At 40.6% G+C, this 19,338-nt stretch overlaps 1 protein-coding gene and 1 long non-coding RNA gene across 2 annotated transcripts in view; one reads left to right on the top strand and one right to left on the bottom strand.

Moving 5' to 3' along the window:
- The window catches only part of CPLX1 (complexin 1), a 199,807-nt gene that overhangs the window by 158,189 nt on the left and 22,280 nt on the right, over positions 1–19,338 (top strand).
- LOC116806809 (uncharacterized) lies at positions 4,570–18,644 on the bottom strand. The gene is made up of 2 exons (XR_012053045.1): positions 16,825–18,644; positions 4,570–5,155 (listed from the first exon to the last, which is right to left on the bottom strand). It is a non-coding gene; the product is annotated as an uncharacterized lncRNA (long non-coding RNA).

The following is a 19,338-nucleotide window of genomic DNA, read 5'->3' as shown; positions in this document are numbered from 1 at the left end:
GAACACAGATTATAGGGATTTTTTATTGATGTTCTGAAAACATGGGCTTTTGCTGTGCTCTGTTGGTGACTGCCCATTCACAATTCATGCCATATGTCAAACACTTGCCCTTTGCAAAAACAGAAAGACCCCCTGAAAAACACAGCCTCCACTCAGTCAGCTTGGGGAAGCAAGAATAAAGGGAAAAAGCATTCCCATAGGCCAGAGACAGGGAACAGAGCAGAAGTGTGGCAAGGTTCCTAGTCAAGGGTAGAGTCATACGTGTGAAAACAAAAATACTCCATACTTCTGCCCTGACTGTTTATCACCCTCTCAACTGGGCATGAATCCCATGTCATGCAGGGAAGACACCTCAAGGAATTTTGCACACAAGTCCTTCAATACCGAATTAAGAAATATTAATCATATTTTTCTTCAATTCTTTCCTTTCCACTATCTCTTTTCTCACAAACAGGCCAGGAAAAAGGCTGGGACACCGAATAGCCCATGGAATGCAATACATTTCTCAAAATGGTGAGCAAACCCCTTCAGTCTCAGAGCTTGTGGAACGAGTTTTTAGAGGCTGTCTTGGGCATCCAGTTGTTTTAATTTTATAAATCTCCAGAAGACTTTGATGGTCTATGGTCATTTTTTCCCCCCACTGTGCTGCCTCAGAAGTCTATGGAGATGTGCTTAGGAGGAGAGGACTCTCCAGCTTTACACAGCCATTAATCCCAACCAGAGCACTCCAGTTAATGAGAGACTGGCTCCTTGCCTACAAACAGATTCATCTTTCAGAGTCAGGAAAGGGAGACAAATTTACAGTGATTCTTTGAAAAGAGCACTAAAGATATTGGATTTTCACTCTTCCAGTCACATGAACATGTCTCTGCCTATAGAAATGGGGAAACAATTCATCTCTCAGTAAAGCAATACATTTCAGAAGCACAATGAAGATATTTTTAGTATCTAAGCAACTGGCCACTGTGGCGTCTTTTAAAATAAAAAATCCTTCTCTCCCTAACTGAAGCTTGCAGAATTAACCTGGAAATTTTCAGTCATGCTTCTCCCACTTGTTGGTCAGCTATGAAACCACTCACTTTTTGTTTGATTGCTTTTGCAGCTGACATGACTGAGACATTCTGTCCTCAGCTTGGTAGTTTTTAGAATCCTTTTAGGCAGAATTTTTTCCCACCAATGGCATTTGAAAAATGCTTTACTTTGGAAAACTCATCTAAGAGAAAATGTACCTTCTCCCTGAACCAAAGGAATACGTATTTCTCTATATACAGATTATTTAGTATAAGTTAATTAGTATCAGAAATGACAAGAGTTAGACTTCCATTGTGTGCCTAAATTGCCCATCTTTACTAGGTTTGTGATGATGTTACTTTGATTTTCAGGTGTGGAACTTTTTTTTTGTTTGGATACAAGTGAGTTTCTAAGGAGTGTATAATGAATATATAATTCAATGACAATTCAGTTTCACAGAGACAAGAGGTGGAAAATATTTGATGTAGGTGTCCAGGCTTTAACAGTGGGGGGTCTGCAGCACTGGCCTCTGTGAGAAGAGGCCAAGAGTTAACTTGTGGTGGACACAGATGATTCCAGGCACTTCCAGCTGGCTCCAACAGACCCAAGGCAGGACCTAGCTGAGTCCACCAGTCAAGCTCACATCACCTCTCAGCAAAGGTCACAATTCTGTGAATAGTGAGATTTAAAAATGCAAGAAATGACCCTGCAAACACCAAGGTGAGAAAAGGAGGAGATGGAAGAAGCTGTCCAGGCTCCAGAGCAGTGATTCCCCCTGTGGCCCATGGAGAGGATCACACTAGAGCACAAAGCCACATTGCAATAAATGCAGGACCTTATGCCAGAAGAGGTAGATATTTTCTGTCAGGAAGTGTAGCCTGTGGAGAGCTCCTCTTCCCAAAAATTATGCAAGCTGGGCTGTATCATGCTTGAAAAAGCCTCTTTCTCCACCAGCTGTAGAAGGAGTCTAAACAATAACTGTTAATACAGTGAAATACTATATTTATAGGACACATGGGATTGCTTGTAAACTTTACATTCGAACCCTGTCGCATTCTGGAATAACTGTGCCTTGCAGGCAGAAGGACATGATGGGCTCAGTTATGGCTCTTTTGTTTCTGCCCTCCTGGTGCTTGACTTCTGCTTCCATCCAAGACCCAGGGACCACTGAGTCATCAGAAAAATAGGCCATTTTTAGGGGTACTTTCTGCAACCCCAGTTGAAAAAAACCAGGAATGAATACTGCAGTTAGAAAGCATGATACAATTAAGGTGCAACTCCTTTCATACTGCTGCATTGCATTTTAACTGCTCAGAGCACCATTCACCAGGTTAGCAAGCTGCCCTCTTTTGTAGCACAGTACACCTGTGAGTCTACACTGCTCTTAAACACTTCATTGCTATTTAAGGGGAATTCAGCCTTGTCCTGTCAACAAGGCAGGTGGAGTGAGGTGATGAATGTTCCTACCATAATTTCTGTGAATATGTACCCTTGTGTCAGCAGAGCCTTCTCAGTTACAACAGAAAAATAAGTGCATATATTTTATACTATTTTCTTGGCCCAAGAATCCCTTCACATTATCACTGCACTGAAGTGTTTTGAGAAATAAATATCAGGAGGGGATTTTTTGAAACACAAGTTAAAAGTGACCTGAAATACTGCAATATGGAGCTTATTGTTCCCATCCTGTTCTTCAGCTGTATCACAGATGATCTTGAACTTTTGAGTTCTGAGCCGGGCCCCAGACTGAGGTGTGAGGATTTCACAAGGAAATCCTTTTGTGGTAATAATTTCCTGAAGCTGTTCTGTGCAGTGATTTGTTTCCCACTGTAGGTTTCCTTACTGAAAATTGGAGGTAAGCATTGAAAACTGGGTTGTAATGACTCATCCTTACTTTGTTCTTTTCAGATGGAATGTTTTTGGGGTTGGTGTGGATTTTTTTTTGTTGTTATTTTGTTTTGGGTTTTTTTTTGCAGGGGATTTTTGGTGTCATTTTTTTTAGTAGCAACATATAATTCCAGAGAAGGAAAAAAAATCCCATACCACTATTTCCTGCTTTCTTTATTGCAGTCTGTCAGCTCCTGGAAAAAAAAGGATCTGGTTTCTTGGTCTTTCCAACATCTGTGAACTCTCTGCTAACCTTCTCTTGAAAGTTCCAGACTGCTGAATTGGCTACCTTTCTCTGTGGGTGAAATCCAAAAGCTGTTTTCTGGCTAATTCATCCCTTCACAGCCCTGTGAAAGCAGAATGACACAGGTGGTTTTTGCCACAAACCCATTATTTAGAGACTTTCAGATGCTAATGCCACTGATTATACAAAGACATCTCTCCTTATATGCCTCTGAAACAAAGTTTACTTGTACAGCATTGAAGTGAAGAGGGAGAATTTGCTAGAAGAAAACAGAGTCCTTTCAGAAGAATTCTTTGTGAACATCAGTGGAGGAGAGAAAGATTATGCATTGAATGAAGATGGTAAATTAATTTTTCTTACAAGGAAAAATAAAGGACACACAAAATTAAAACCAGTATTGCTTAAAAGGCAAATCACAACACATATAGACCACAATAAATGAAAATTCACACTTCATCTCCTTAGAAACCACTATTAGGGCAAAACATGGTAAATTACTCTATAGAAAATATAGGGAAAAAAAGTACCCAGTGCAGAACAGAACCATTCATTTCTTTGCATGATTGTTAACAGTTAATGCTCCCCCTTCAGTCTACAGAGATTTCAAAAGATTTTCTTTCTTTCTTTCTGCAGGGAAGGCTGAGATTGTTTGTGCATTAATGTTTAATAGTGAGTGCATTGCAGCTGTAAACAGAGGAGAGTACAAAGACAATGAGTGAGTTGTCCTGTCCTGCCACAGGATCCCTAAATGTCCTTGTGCAGCTCATGTCACTCAAGATGAAAGAACAGGGCAGTTCTGAAAGATTCAGACATAAATCAGAGCATGTGCAGGCTGAGGTGTCTTCTGAAGACACAGGTGAGAGCCCAGCAAATCTCAGCTGAGATTCATGGTGCCATCATACACCAGACTGTTCTCAGGTCCCCAGAACCATCAACTCTGCTTTTCTCTCAGGATCATACCATTCCTCTGTCCAGAAGCACTTCCTTTTTAACTAAGATGAGAAATTCACAGCTTAACCTCATTGGATATCCTACCCTTCGTTCTGTGTCTCTTGGGAAGTATCTTAAGGAAGGTGATCAGCAGGCCAGCAAAAGTCACAGTAATGATCTTCACATGATCATGAGTAAAGCTTTAGTCAGAGTGCACAGATAAGGTCTTACATACCCACTTATTTTGTTACAGATTATAATATTATAAGTACTGCCTGTACATCTTGCAATAACAGGAGCTTCTTTTTCCATGCAGTTACTTCAAACCACTGTTCATGTATTCCTCTTCTGTTCAGCTTTGTGAGCCCTTGTCTTGTCTTGAAAAGACAGGTGTCTGCTAAGGAGGGCAGGAGCCTTTCTTGAAATGGAAAATGCAAACTCCCTCCCTCCAAATTATTGTTCTAATTTTGAAACTAAGGGGCTCTCAGACAAAGATATGGGAGCAAGAATAACAGTTCTTTATTAGGGAAAAAAAATAAAAATAAACAATGCAGTAATACAGAACAACAGCGACAGAGTCAGAATAGAACCTGACACCCTGTGGGTCAGGGTGTTGGTAGCAGTCCCATTAAATCATGGCTGCAGTGCTCCTGCAGTGACAAATGTGGTTCTGTTGCAGCAGTGATCCTCTAGAAGGGTGCAGTTTTCCTCTGAAGATCCAGTGGTGATGTAGATGGGTCTGGTCTTCCTCTGGAAATCCAGTGGAGAAGAAAAATGCTTCTGTGGGAGCAGGAGGGAGCTTGGAGCTGCATGACTTGAGGAGTCATGCAGCCACTGAGCACACCCAAAGAATATGTTTCATCTATAAGATGTGTGGAATTTCAAGCAGGCAAGCTGACTGCTTGGATGCCAGAATAATAAAGATGGTTTCAGGCCATTTCAGTCTGATCTAAATATCTGCCTCTTATGAGAGTTCTTTTAAGTCCAGAAACCAGACTTTGCCTTTCTTCTCCTTCATCTTTGAATACAGCCATCCTTTCAAAAGGCATAATGAGGAATGTATCTTGTTGATACTTTGCAGTTCTGGAAGACAGAAAAAAATGCTGTCGTCATCACTGCCATCATTGATAATTTTTATTTTTATTTAAAAAACCTGTATAGAATGAATTTTTCTCTTTACAGAAAACAGAAACAGAACAGGAAAATGGGCAAATGTTACAACCTGAAGCTGTCACGGCATCTGTCCTGGGAATTTTTAGTCTGCCAGCTTGTCACAATCCATCACACTGATTGCCGTGTCACCTTGCATCTTGAATGAGCTGTTGGCAAGGAAAAGCTAAACTTTCTTCCTAGGCTTTGCAACCCCTTTCCCTGCAACAGTGGCAGAGAGATTATGCCATTTATCTGGGCTTTCAGCAAGTGAGAAATGTCTTTACCTTGCCTTCACACTGGAGACTCAGAAAACAGCGTTTATTTAAGCAGCAAAGATGTACAGCTGAGGCCTTGTTGTCTCTGCCATGTCATACATCAATTTCTGACTGCCGGTTTGTAAAGTGGCACATATTCCTTCTTTCCACTCTGCTCTTTCTCCTTACTCTGGGAGGAAAAAATCTGGCACGTGGGGTGTGGGAATCCAGGGCTTCCCTCTGGCTGCCCTGGCAGGTCTGGGACCCTGGCAGGGGTCAAGAACCCCCCTGTACAGAGCCCCGAGAGACACTGTCTGTGATCTCTGTCCAGGGAAAAGAGTTTTCAATCTTACAGGATGAATTACAAGCTCTGAGTGTTTGATATCAGTAATAATTAAGTGTGGCACAGGTGCAAAAGTAAAATTTTAGGACTCTAAATTAGGGGTTCAAAGGGCACAAGATGGAGGAAGTTGGGTGTGTCTTGTCCTTTTCCTCCTTCTTCATGCTCTCCATGTTTCACTGTGGTGTTGGCATTTTTCTGTTGGTTTAGGCTGGGGACACACTGTCCAACGTAGGTGACAGATATTGGCACGTTATTGTAAATCCAGCACAGGTAGTTTCTGGTATTTAATGTTTGTAACATCCCACTGAGGGCAGAGCCCCACACGCTGCCCTGCAGGACAGAGCTGCGGCAGGGCAGCAGAACATGTTAGAGATGAACAGAATAAACAACCTTGAAACCAGCACAGACAAATTATGGCTTCTGCTTTGGCAGCGGGGCAGAAAGACAGAGACTTTCTACAATCTCGGAATCATCAATACCCGCAGGTTCCGACAGTGGGGCTGAAGAACCAGAGGGTGGTGGGCTTGATATGTTTGCCCTGCATGAGACAGAACTGGGAATTAACATGTGGAGAGGGCAGGTAATGTGTGAGGCATGGCATGGCCATGATGAGGAAAGGAAAGACAGTGAGGGAGCCAGGAGTGCTGCTATCATTTATTGCTGCCATAATATGTGCTGCCATAATCCGTTTTGGTTAACTATTTGCCTTCACAACTAGCTTATTTTCCCTTGCTGGTGTGCTAGAAGACAACACACATTCCTTCCTCCCTACAGCTGTCTTTAAGAAAGAAAGAAAACTACCCTTCTTTTCTGCATATGGAAAAATTAATGTACTATAGGAAAGGCAGCTCTGCCATTGTCTCATAATATATAAAACCCATCAGTATTCAGAGCAATCACACCACACATGCACAGAACATATAGATGCACTAGATATTCCTTGTAACTGTTTTAATATTACAAGACCACAGGGAACCGAGCTTTGGAGTTAAACAGCATGGAGCAAATCAATAAAAATTTCAATGTGAATTGCATATCTAAAGGCTAGAAGGCTAACGCCTTGTGCCAAGAGCAGTGGCAGAGGATGGAAAATTACTTACTTTAATTAGTTTAAAAACAGAGGAAGATTATGAGGATTTCTGGATGATTCATAACTGTGATGTTTCTTTTAATCTAGTCATTACAGGATTGAAAAAAGAACTCCATAGGAATTTTCCTTTATGCTCTGAAATTGGTGACTTTTTTTTTTTACAGCTGTTTCAACTATCAAAGCAATCTCTGATTTACTGACCTGGAACTATCTTCTGCCTTATCAAGAAGCAATGTCTGAGACTGATTGCTGTTGCTGATACAATTATTAACTGACAGCAGAAAAGCTGGTGAGAGAAAGGAGCCCTGCCTGTTTGGATTATATGGGCCCCATGTGCACACATATTTTCTTTCCAGATTATCCACTGCATCTGGACCGGACACATCTCATACACTTGTACTTTCTCACCAGAAACTCCTCTCTCTTTACTCTTCTCCCTTCCCAGTCAGCCCATTTATTTTGGATATTAGGCAGCAATAAGCCAGAGAAGATATTCTAAGCCTCATTCAAAACAACTGAGCAGGTTCACCTGAAACTTTTTAAATCATTTAGCCTGAGCTACACACCTGGCATGGAAAAGTATCATCCTGGATGCTGAGTGTATAGAAAACTGCTAATTGTATCATGGGAAATACCCACCCCATAGCACATCCCCTGCTTCTCCAAAAGTGACAGAACCAGCCACTATGATTTGCTTTCTGGACAAGCTCACTGTAGCTCTTTTTCTTTGAAAAGCATGTTTTAACAAGTGGCATTTCTAATGACAGGACTGTCAATCTGGTTTTATACATTTGTTTCACTGAGATCTTCAGAAGAGGGTCTGCAGAGGGATTTGTCTAGGAGGCCAGTACCATATAAGAAGTGCCAGACAAATCAGACAAAGTTGTGGTTTTAGAACCTCATTATTGGTACGTTTGTGCATATTTGCACCACTGTTGAAAGAGGTTCAGTCAGATGGAGCAGGCACATTTGGGGGCAATAGAGATGTAAATGACAGTAAATTTTGTCCCTAGTTTTAAGCTAAAATCTAGGTACCTTCTCTGTGTCACTAGGGAGTCAAGAAGAAATAAGATGGATCCTCTCAGATTCATAATACTTTGGAAGATCTGGAGATTTGTAGTCCGTCCTCCTTCTTTTCCTTTGTGTTTTCTGCTACCTTTCCTTAGCTCAAGCCCTTTGGACCAGTTCTAGGTGTTGGCAGAACATTCCTTTATCCTGACTGTATGTGAGATAAAGGAGACAATGCCCTATACAGAGGGAACTGCACAGCTGATTTTTCAGAATTGTTGGCAAATAAAGGTAAAATTAAAATCTATCTGCAGATCTGAAAGCCTCAACAAGTCAGGACATCATCATCTGCCTGTCTGAAGCAAGTCTGGACGTCCTACCTTGCTGTGCTGCAAATGTATTTTCTTGTGTAGTAATTCTCACAACACAGCCTGATCGTTTCTAACAGAGCAGGAGTAATAGCCTGGAAAAAAACCCACAAACTGAAATTGAAAGGTACACATGCAGGTGAGAGCAGCATGTCTCAAGTGCTGGTCTCATTCTGACCTCTGAAACACTTAAAAAAAATGTTTGTTGCCCTTGTTTATTATTTTTTTTTTTAACTGGGATGTGCTATTTGGGCCCAAATTGCACTTCTCTGACAATCCAAGACCAAGTCTCAGAAAGATAACAATTCACTTTCTTTCCACCCTTTTTTTCTTTTCAGCAGCCAGGCTGAAGCAAAGTTATGCTTTTATCTATTTGTCCTTGCTAGCAGTGGTAACAGTCTGTTAATTGAAAGGCAGTTATCACTACCATAATAATTTCATCCTCTCAATTTTTAAAGAGGAGAGTGAAATCTTTGCTGATGGATGATGTAGCTCATGGTTTTACCAGCATGGCTTTACCACAGAGCAGAATCTGGTCATTAAACCTAAAGAAATTTGGGTTTGGACAACATAGCTAGACTAGACTCTACTGCCCTAGTCCCAGTCTCTCCTGCCCTCACCCCCTGGTGATTTTATTCTCCTTCTGGTGATTTTCTGAATAACTATTTTCCTCCCCCTGATTTGGACAAATTAATAAAAGAAAGAAAGGTACAAAGAAAAGGTAAAATCAATCGTAACAAGAGCTATCAATTATTTTGCGATTTTGGGAAGTAATGACTACACATCAAGCCCACAGCTCAAACTTCTTTGACATCCTCATCTGGAGTCAGCTGATATTTATCCCTTTTCTCATGGAAAATATCACCTGTGCTGAAAGATAGGAAGCTAGGAACTGCTGTAATAGCTCGCCAAATATGTGATTAGTAGCAGTTCTTTACCTTGACAACAGGAAGAGAAAGAAAAATCATCTGTGTGGGCAAGATAAACCTCTGCAAGAGGCATCAGCCTCTCCTTTCTCCCTCCTACTAGCAATGTGAAAGTCCAAACTGCAAACACCTTCTGCACAATGAATTACTAGGAAAATCTATGGCTTATTCAATCTTTGCACTTTATTCCACCTGCCATAATAAAATATTAGAAGTAAAGTATTCAACATGTCAAAAATTGTGCTCAGGTATACTGTATTAAAATATATCATTTTATTTCCCTAGATTTTCACAAGCAACCCTCCAGACCACTAAATTAGGGAACCTGAAAGGATAATCTCAAACAGATGATCACTCACAGGTTTACATTATCAGCTGCTCACATGCTTAATTATACATTTCTTACTGCTTATCCAGCTTAAATGATCCCTGATGTGATTAAAAAACACATAAAAGAAGGAGCCATCTATTTCTGCAAGAATTGGCTTCAAAACTGACATGTATGACTGTATGACACATGTACCACCTATTTTGAAAAGAAATTTTCAAAAAATGACACAGAACAAAGTGCTAAGGAAAAAGCATAATTTCAGAAATCCCTCATTGTTTAAGTAGCAAGAAAACCAACAAACTAACAAAGCAAAATCAGTGTTGTGGTTTGACACAGAAAAATAATTTTTCCGGAAGGAAGAGGTCAATTTGGACATTGACCAATTGAAGGTAGACACACCTCTGAGAACACAGAACTGGAACCGGGCTGGCCCCCTGCAGATGGAAGGGTGGAGAAATCTGGGATGTCTCCATTCCCTCCCAGAGTCTCTCTCTCTCAAGGGAGAAAAAGAGATGGTGGTGGTTTTGCCAGCAGTTCACCGCGGGGAAGCAGAAGAGCCGGGAGGCCGCAAGGTGCCCAGCTGCCTGTGGGAGCTGGAGCCTGGGCAGCATTCTCCACCAAAAATATCATGGTTTGACACTGGCATGATGCCAGTGCCCCCCATGAAAATGCAATCTCTCAATTGAATGCTGTGAAATGCGATCGAGAACAGAGCAAAGCAGGCCCAAGCCTAATGACAAGAAAAAAACTTTATTAAACTACTACCACTATGCTACTATAAAAGAGGGGGAAAAAAAGAAACACACACAATTCAAAATGAAAACCTTCCAGAGCATTCCTCCTCCCACCACCCAACTCCAACAAACCACAGTGAGACACAATCTGGACCCCAATCAGGTTTCCACCCTCCAGATAATCAACACCCAGTCCATCTGCAGGGAGAGAGGAGTCTCTCTCCTGTGCCACAGACCCCCCAAGAAACACAGCTGCCACATCCTGTGCTTCCATGTCACCACATGGCACCGCCCGGAGAAAAAAGTTTGCCAGTGGTGACCCTCTCCTTTCCATTCACAGTGCTCTCACCACCAATGCATGGATGGACAGACTGCTTTTAGGATTTTTTCCTTTCAAAGATGCCCTGCCAAGAGGGGAAAAAACAACAGTTCAGTTTTTCATTTTTGGGACCAATAATTCCCCCCCCATTTTCCCCTGGGGCCGAGGATCCAAGAGCAGAGATCTTCTTCTCTTCTTCCTCTGTGAAGACAGGGGGCACCACCACAAACCTCCTTAACTTTTCTCTGTTCGCTCCACTTCTGTCTTTTCCCAGCTGTAGCAGGTCTCTTTGGCTCACCGGCATCCTCCTAAAATACAGTCTCTCTTGGAGGAGAAGATCAGTTCAGTCTATGGCTAACAAGAAAAAGTCCAGCCAAAAGCCACTCCATCATCTCCTCCCACCTAGAACTTTTCCTTCTAACATCCCAGGTCCCAGGTTGTCTGTCTTTCTTTTCAAACCAAGGAGGAGAAAAATTTCACAAAGCTTTCATTTCTCAGGAAGGGTTAAAAGTCCCGACTCCCAGAGATGGCTCGCTGCCCAGGCTCCAGCTCCCACAGCCCGGCTGGGCACCTTGCGGTCCCCCCGCTCTTCTTCCCCGCGGTGAACTGCTGACAAAACCACCGCCATCTCTTTTTCTCCCTTGAGAGAGAGAGACTCTGGGAGGGAATGGAGACATCCCAGATTTTCTCCACCCTTCCATCTGCAGGGGGCCAGCCCAGTTCCAGTTCTGTGTTCTCAGAGGCGTGTCTACCTTCAATTGGTCAATGTCCAAATTGACCTCTTCCTTCCGGAAAAATTATTTTTCCTTGTCAAACCACGACATCCCAAGTGAACATAAAAGAAAGGGAAGAAAAATAAAGGCATTTAGACTTCAGAAAGTAGTTCTGATTCTGAATTTCTTTTTTTATTCCCTGCCTAGACTGAAAAATGTTATGCAATTTTTCAGAAAAAATCTGAAAATTTTGCATTAAGTGTTGTCAAGGTGTTTTTGTTGCAATAGTGATGTTACTTCTGGCAGAACTGGCTGAGCCTGAATCTGCTCATCTCAGATATTTCTAGAGAGCACAAGAAGGAATAAACCCCGTATTCTTGTCCTGAGATACAAATGAATGTTTCTCTAACTTGTAGTGTCTTTGAGCTCCACAGATCATCAGTACTTATTTTATACTGTCAGCTATAAAACTGCCCTAACCCACTGGTCAGCTACTGCAGATTTGGGCTGTGGAGGAGAAATTTGAACAGTCAGGTTATGTCACCATACAGCATTAACAAAAATTGGGAACTAATTCCCATGGACATTCATGCAACAAGGTTAAAATAAGGTGGGCCTGAAAATTAATCACTTGGCACAAGGAAATGAAAGCAGTTTTAATACCGACTTCACACTGGTTTTAAGGCCCTATACAGTTAGAACAGTAGCCTTTCAGACTTCTCATACACCAAGCAAATCAAGTGCAACATACATTCATCATCTTTCTTGATTTAAACCCTTCCAGTTTTCATGTCAACCCGTGGTCACTCTTTTGACAGCAGCTTTTAACTGTAGAATATGGCCTGCTTCCCTGGGTTTGTTTTTTAGCACTCTTCTCCTACTCTGCTTCGAGTCAGTAATTACCAAGGGTGGCTTTGACATGACTCATTCTGTCTCCTGGATGATCTAACAGATTGTAAATATGAAGACGATTTGTGGGGAAATACACTGGGGAGATTGCGCCTGAATGTTTTTATCATTAAAAATAACACTACCTTTTTTTTTCTCTCCAACAAAGCAGACTTTTATATGTAAATCTTTTCCTAAGCCTGCTAATGAGATACATAAAATTGCCTCCTTCTTTGGAGCAGCCAGAGTCCATGGAGAATTCCCTGTTTCAGCTGTAAGTTATGAACACCCTGGAGGATGCAATAATATACCCAAAAGAGCCTTCATCTTTATGGAATGCTGACCTCTCCCTCACTGTAATAAGCTCACTTCCAAGTCCTTCCAACTACAAGAAAAGGCAGAAAAAATTGAAGGCATTTACATACTTTGAATCAAGGCCTCTTCATTAAAAACTGCCTCTATGTCTTCTGCTTAATGAACATTCCTGCGTGTCGCAGGTGCTCCAGTGTTAAGGTGAGAAATTTGACTCCTGGTATGGACACACTTTAAGTGCTCTGTGCAAAAAGCAGTGACTGGAGTGGGATGAATGTGCATTCTTGAAGGAGTTGGGATATGCCAGCAGACATTCCCAATGCTCTTGGAGCGACAAAAAGGGTTAGTAGGCAGCAGTGAGTTTCTAACACAGGCAATCTACCGTAAGAGGTTTTGGAAATCTATATGTTTTGGTCTGTGATTTGTGCCCTACTTTTTCTGTAGGGCACACTGATTCACCTTCACAGAAATGTTTTCACAGCACAGGCTCTGAGCAGTGCTTGCTGGACCCAGATATGCTCGACCCTGCCAGACAACAGGCTTTTCTTCTGTGAGGGGATGCCCAGAGAGCTACACATCTGGTCTGAATGTCCATCATTACTACTACAGACCAGTGCTGCCCACTCTTAATAGGATCTGACCAGAGAGCCCTGTGGAGCTCTGCACCACTGTTATGACCCACACAGATTTGGTCACCATGGTTTAATTCTGCTTGCAAAGGGTATAAACAGACTCAAGTTCATCGCATCAAAAGGTCAAACTAACCCAGCAACAAGGCACTGTGGTCATGTAGGGGTGAAGACCCAGGATGGGTCAAGAAAACCTCACTTCTTGGCTCTGATTATGTAATCTCCCTGTGCCTATGTCATTCCCCAGCACGACTGTACCTGGACAGCTTGAGGAGTGCACCAACTATTCAGTATTTGGCTTCTTGCACTCCAGGAGAATTTGATATCCAAATTACCACCTGGACTGCCCTCATGGGGGTTGGGGGCTGGTTATCCTTTCTAATACACATTGAACCAGACAACAGTTACTTCTGATTCCCCCATCTAAAACAAACTTTCCTTAGGCTGCAGGACCTCCAGGACATTGTACTGAAGTCTGTAACGTGCATAGAAGCAGCACAAGGCTCTCATCTGGCATAGCCAAAGAAATAGGTAAAGGGCATAAGACAAACCTTTTGCTCATGAAGTGATAATGCACCCTTAAAGCTCCTGTGGCAAAAAGGCTGAAATTCAGACAGACTTATCTCAGGTGCCTCACTGGTGTGTTACTCACCAAAAAGTGCACTGCATATCCTAGCCACTATCATTAAGAGGGCTGACAAATGCTGTTTTAAGAGCAAAGAGCCCTTTCACGCTGGAAAATAAGATGGTGGTTGAAAGATTTTTTTCTAAGTTTGCAGTTACTGACATAAGCAAGAACACTATACGTTAATATAATATATTGAGACATAATTGGTAAGACAGGTGAGAGTAGGGGAGAGTCTTAAATTATGGGACAGAGTACTCATATTTCTTTTTGTATTTAAAATGCTAAAAGAAAAATCCTGATTTTTTTAGAAATTAAAAGGTAAATACAAGTCTCAATCCCTGGAGATAGCAGTGGAACAATTGGAATTTTAAAACAGAAACATCAAAAGACATGATAAGGAGAAGAACTAAGTTTCATATAACAGAGACTTAAAGGCACACTAATTAACCAAGAAAAAACAAGCAAAAGCAACCTATCCTTTAAAGGAGTCCTACAAGCATGGGAAAAAGCTTTAAATGTCTCTATTACAGAACTTGTCCAAAAGAAAGGCAAAAGAGCCCTTCTCCCAGCAGCCTTCTTGTCCTCAGTTATGTCAGCGCACAACTGGAAGGTGTTCAGGTAGCAGGATAAGGGGGATATCATCCTCTACCTGAATATATTTTGAAGAGGGGATGAGAAAATTGTTTTGTGCTTGTTAAGGAAACAATGATCACATTGTTGCAATCAGCAACATGGTAAGAGAAAGCATCTTATTTCTCTACCACAAATAATACCCAGCTTCTGAAATTTGAGGAGAGCTGCAACATTGTGGAAATCTTAAGGGTTGACTTATCCAACACTGTCCCCACTATATCTTCTTTTAACCCAAAATGGCCATTTTCTGTCTAACTCAAAGGATCAATTATCCTTGCTAGACTGTAAAACTAGACAAGAGCAAATGCATTGGAGAGAGCAGAACAGGGTAAGCATGGAGCAATACTTTCCTAATCACAAGCAATTTGCAGTTCAAGGACTTCCCCAGCCAAGGAGACCTTTTTATATTTAAGAGGCCCCAATTAATTTCTTTCTTAGGAATTTGTCAGGTTGCCTTCTGAATCTATGTGGACTTTTAACAGTCACAGTATCCTGCAGCAAGGAGTTAGAATGAATAATGATAAACTGCATAAAGAACAAAAGAAATCCTTCTGTTTTGAAATCCTTCCTTCTGATTCATGTGTTGTTCTGTGACTTTGCTTCGAGGACAGGACAGTGAATAGTCAAACTCCATTCACCTTTGCCAGACCACATAAGAATCTACAGAACCATCTCATATACCTTCTCAGCTTTCTCTTTTCCATGGTGCAGTGTATTCACTATTTTCCATAATAGTAGAAGTTTATGTTATGTTTATGTTATTCCCAAAGACCTCACAGACCAGTGATCATTCCCCTTCTCTTGTAATGTACTTTGCACCAAACAGATCTTATTCCATCCTATGCAACATATCCTATGTAATTTTTTAGTTACAAATGGCATGCTTCTTGGGTATGAAGAGCACCTTACAGAGACCTGTGAATTGTCAGGCTTGGGTAGACAGAAGTGAGTGAGAAGGTATCCAGGAGCTCAAACCTGAACCTGGACCAAGGGAAATATTGCTAACTAGCAAGAAGTGATCCACAGGCAGGAGAGAGACAGGTCCCTGTCTTGCCTCTTTCTATATTGTTCCTTTCAGATCTGTAGCAAATATGTGGGTCTGCTTTTAGGTTGGTTTCCTATTGTTAGAGAAATTGTGTATACAGGATCAGGTACTTTATCAGTTTAGTTAAAGGAACCCAGTACTGGAACAGACACACAGTCATAAATGACACACAGACTTCTAGAAATGCCCATCTGCTGTCTCTCACTTCAAACAAGAGAGCTGACAACTTCTAAAATACTACACTACCCCCCCTTTCTTTCTTTCTTTCTTTTTAACCCAAGCTTTTACTTTTTGATCTTTTAGGACCAGATTTATTAGACAAATTCTCAGACTCAGTGACATCTCTGAGAACCTTAGAAGTGATGTCGGCAACTGCTGACAGCTCTGTAAGAGTTGATCTTTTTTCCCTCTTAATGGTGCTGAACTTCTATTAATACATTAAAAAATCCAATTTTACACAAATTACAATATTATCCATCCGTCAGGATCATAGCACAGAGCCAGATAACATGACTCAACAATATTCAAGAGCTCTAAAGCCATAAGGCAAATAAAACTAGGTCGATGTCTGCAAAAGTTGCAAACCATAAGCCAGTCTTGTGATCTCATGGAGAAGGACATAGGATTGTATATTTCAGCTTAGCCATGCATCCAGCTGAGTTTTAAAGCCATGAATAAACACTTCCCAAAATAATAGCTGAGAAGAGCATAATTGGCAGTGACTACTGTATGAGTACAAAAGAATATATCAAGAAATATAAAAAGATTTTCCAGATGAGAACTGTCAGTGTCTGAAAATGAAAGGGCAGCTCCAAACCCATCTTTTCTAGGACAAATTCAAGTATATGGCTTATTAAATCCTCTCACAGCAGGAACGCTCAAAAAAAGAAAAATCAAATGATAAGCACTGTCTGCTCCAAATGGATGGGGAAATGTAAAGCTTTGCCATAATGTCTGTTTTAAAAGATCAAGTGCCAGCTTATGGCATCCATGAGAAGAGCTGGATCATTCTTCCAGCCTAGCTATGAAGCCTGACCAGCATATGCAACAAAAAAAGATCTGTTCCTTCCCTAGGCATGAGTTGTTTCTCGAGAAGAATGAACTGAGCAACATGAAATGGTACCAAATATTATGGGCAGTATACAGGCTTGTATTGCCCTCTTTAGGACGAGTGTATTTAGAGGTGCTTTAGTCACTCAGGGCTTCAGCCTCCCAGGCACATGCATAGCAGTGTCTGAACAACTGGCCACCACTGAAGACAAACAAAAAGAAACCAGGATACACACTGGGAGAGCCCCTCGGAGCCAGGCTGAGAGATGAAACACACTCCTTCTGCTTTGTGCTAATCATCCAAAGCTGAGGGTATTCCAGAAAAATACCTTAATCCTGCTGGGGTTTCAGAAGTCTGTCTGGAATCTCAGATGTCTACTTCAGCAAGTGAAGAACAGATCTGAAGTTCAGATGAGAAACTTCTGAGAGATTCAGTTTTACCCTTTCCTTTGTTCTGTTTTCTTCTTTTGTCTTCTAGTTTTCTCCCATTAGTCTACCAGAGGTAGATCACAGACTCCTGGGCAAATGCTGTACTTCTTAGTCTGTGCACATCACCACAGTGCCACTGGTTGAGTCAGAGAGTATATTTAAGCCAATGAGTCATCCACAGTTCTTTCAGGAGGATTTTTTTTTCTGAGACTGCTATTACTGACACAAGCCATACTGTGACTATTGAGACATAATTGGTAAGACAGGTGCCAGTAGGGAAAGTCCCTTATTATGGGTCAGAATAGCCACATTTCTAATTCAAATGCTTTAGGTGAGGAATAATTTTAGTGCAATAAGTGACATTCTTCTATTTTTTATTTTCAAGATTTTGTTTTCTTTAACATCCAGAAATGCCACTCATCTTTTTAGGGATTGTTTGCATGAACTAGAAAACTGTGTAATGAGTTAGGTTCATTTACAGTCACATACAAAACTAAGCAGAACTAAATGACTTAATTATTCTTAACACAAAAAAACCCAACCAACCAACCAAAAAAGCCCACCAAAAAACAAACAAACAAAAAAACCCCACAAAAAAACCCCAAAACAAAACAAAAAAACCCAACAAAATTATGCATAATGCCAATTAACAAACACTTCTAACATTCAATAAACTTAGAAACATTTTTCTAAGTTATAAATGAAGATGGGCATGGCAATGTGTTAAAAATTACTCCACAAAGTAAGCGTGTGTTTGCAACACACTATGAAGGAAAGGAAGCTAACATGTTTCAGAATGCTTTAATAATAAATATTCTTCTGCTTCTGATGCAAGTGAGCTTTCTTAGAGAAATTTAGTCCAAGGTAAAATCACATAGGACAGAAACACAAAACAGAAGAATGAATTAAATCAGCAAAAGTTCCCAATCTGCAGAAAAAACCTGTAGTGATAAAACGACTTACCAAAAGGATATGACAGTAATTAAAAGGGAATATAACTGATAGTAATTCACCATAAAAAGTCCCATATCTGTTCCTATGCAGTTTCAAATAAATGGTTGTTCTTTATTTCTTTGCTGAGCAGAAAGGTGCCATAATTGACAGACAGTCCCATTAGGTATTGTTCCCAGCTGTCAGACTTCAGGAAAAGGTTGCACATTCACACAAAACAGTAAAACTCAGTTCTTTAGAAAGTTTTTCAGAGAAAGGAATAGGCTTAAAATTAAAAAAGGGAAGAGTTTTTTACAAAATTGAAGACTACATCTTTCAAACCAGGCTGGCACTTAAGGCTTTCAATAGAACAACAAAAGCAATTTTGACCTTATCTTTGACTGCATCTTTGGAAGATAGATAAAGAAATGAGTGTGAGTCAGCGCAGATAAATGCATGTGTTTTCTAAATTTCCAGTCACATAAAAGAAAGAGGAAACACAATTGAATCAAAGGAAAGGTACCCAGCCAGATCAGATGCGGGGCTGTAAAGAGATTAATAAAAAGTAAACTTACATAGGGATCTCTAAAAAACAATAAAAAGCAAGTTTAGGGATATGAAATTCTGTTTACAACCTGTACAGACAACTTTCTTTCTCTAGACCTTAACAATTTGTTCTGAATAGACCCCGCTCATGAATAGTAACTTTTCTTCCTAAGCAAAGATAATAAATAGAAATAAATAGGAAAAAATAATAGAAAAATAACAAAAAAATAAATAGAAAAAAATTTATTGAATTTCACCTTTTCTGCAGCATCATGGCATAAAGTTCCCGCAAATTCCAGGGTTCAAAAGCCAGCAATCTAGAGAATTTTTCTAGAGAAATCAATCCACCTCGATCTACAGAAGAAAAAAATCTCCATCAATATATGGCGTATGAAATAATGAGAGACTGAAATTAAATGGCAGTTTCTCTCATTAGTATCCTTTACCAGCAGAAAAATCACACAGAACAGGCCTAATGAGGACCCAGTTGATAGAGAAAAGTATAAAAATATGAGACACCTGAAATTAATTGAGAAGTAGGATGGGAAATGAAAGTGGTAGAGGTCAGCACAGGTTGATCAGCATCTCCTCTCACTGACTGAGCTTTATTACCACGAGCATAGTGAATCTATTTGCTACACAGTGTTTCCATTTTGTTGAATAGTACAACCCTGTTTCTGTCATTTACAAGGGCTCATTAGAGCCTATGCTTACCTACAATGTTGGGGTTTTTTTTGTTTAGGGATCACTTTTCTCACTCTAGGCATCACATATCTGTCGGGTCATGGATCATCTAGGGTTTGACTGCCACAAAAATTCACCTGTACATTTCTGAAGGAAATTGAAGCCATCTCAGGAAATAAGCAAGTGGTATACAAAGCATTAAAAAAAGTTATGTGTCTTTCCTGAGAAGTACAGTTGTGTACAGCTTTTGTCAT

Source organism: Taeniopygia guttata, chromosome Z (genome assembly GCF_048771995.1).
Source record: "Taeniopygia guttata chromosome Z, bTaeGut7.mat, whole genome shotgun sequence".
Lineage (NCBI taxonomy): Eukaryota > Metazoa > Chordata > Aves > Passeriformes > Estrildidae > Taeniopygia > Taeniopygia guttata.
The sequence above is the reverse complement of the archived record's forward strand: the minus strand, read 5'-3'. Positions and strand labels throughout refer to the sequence as shown.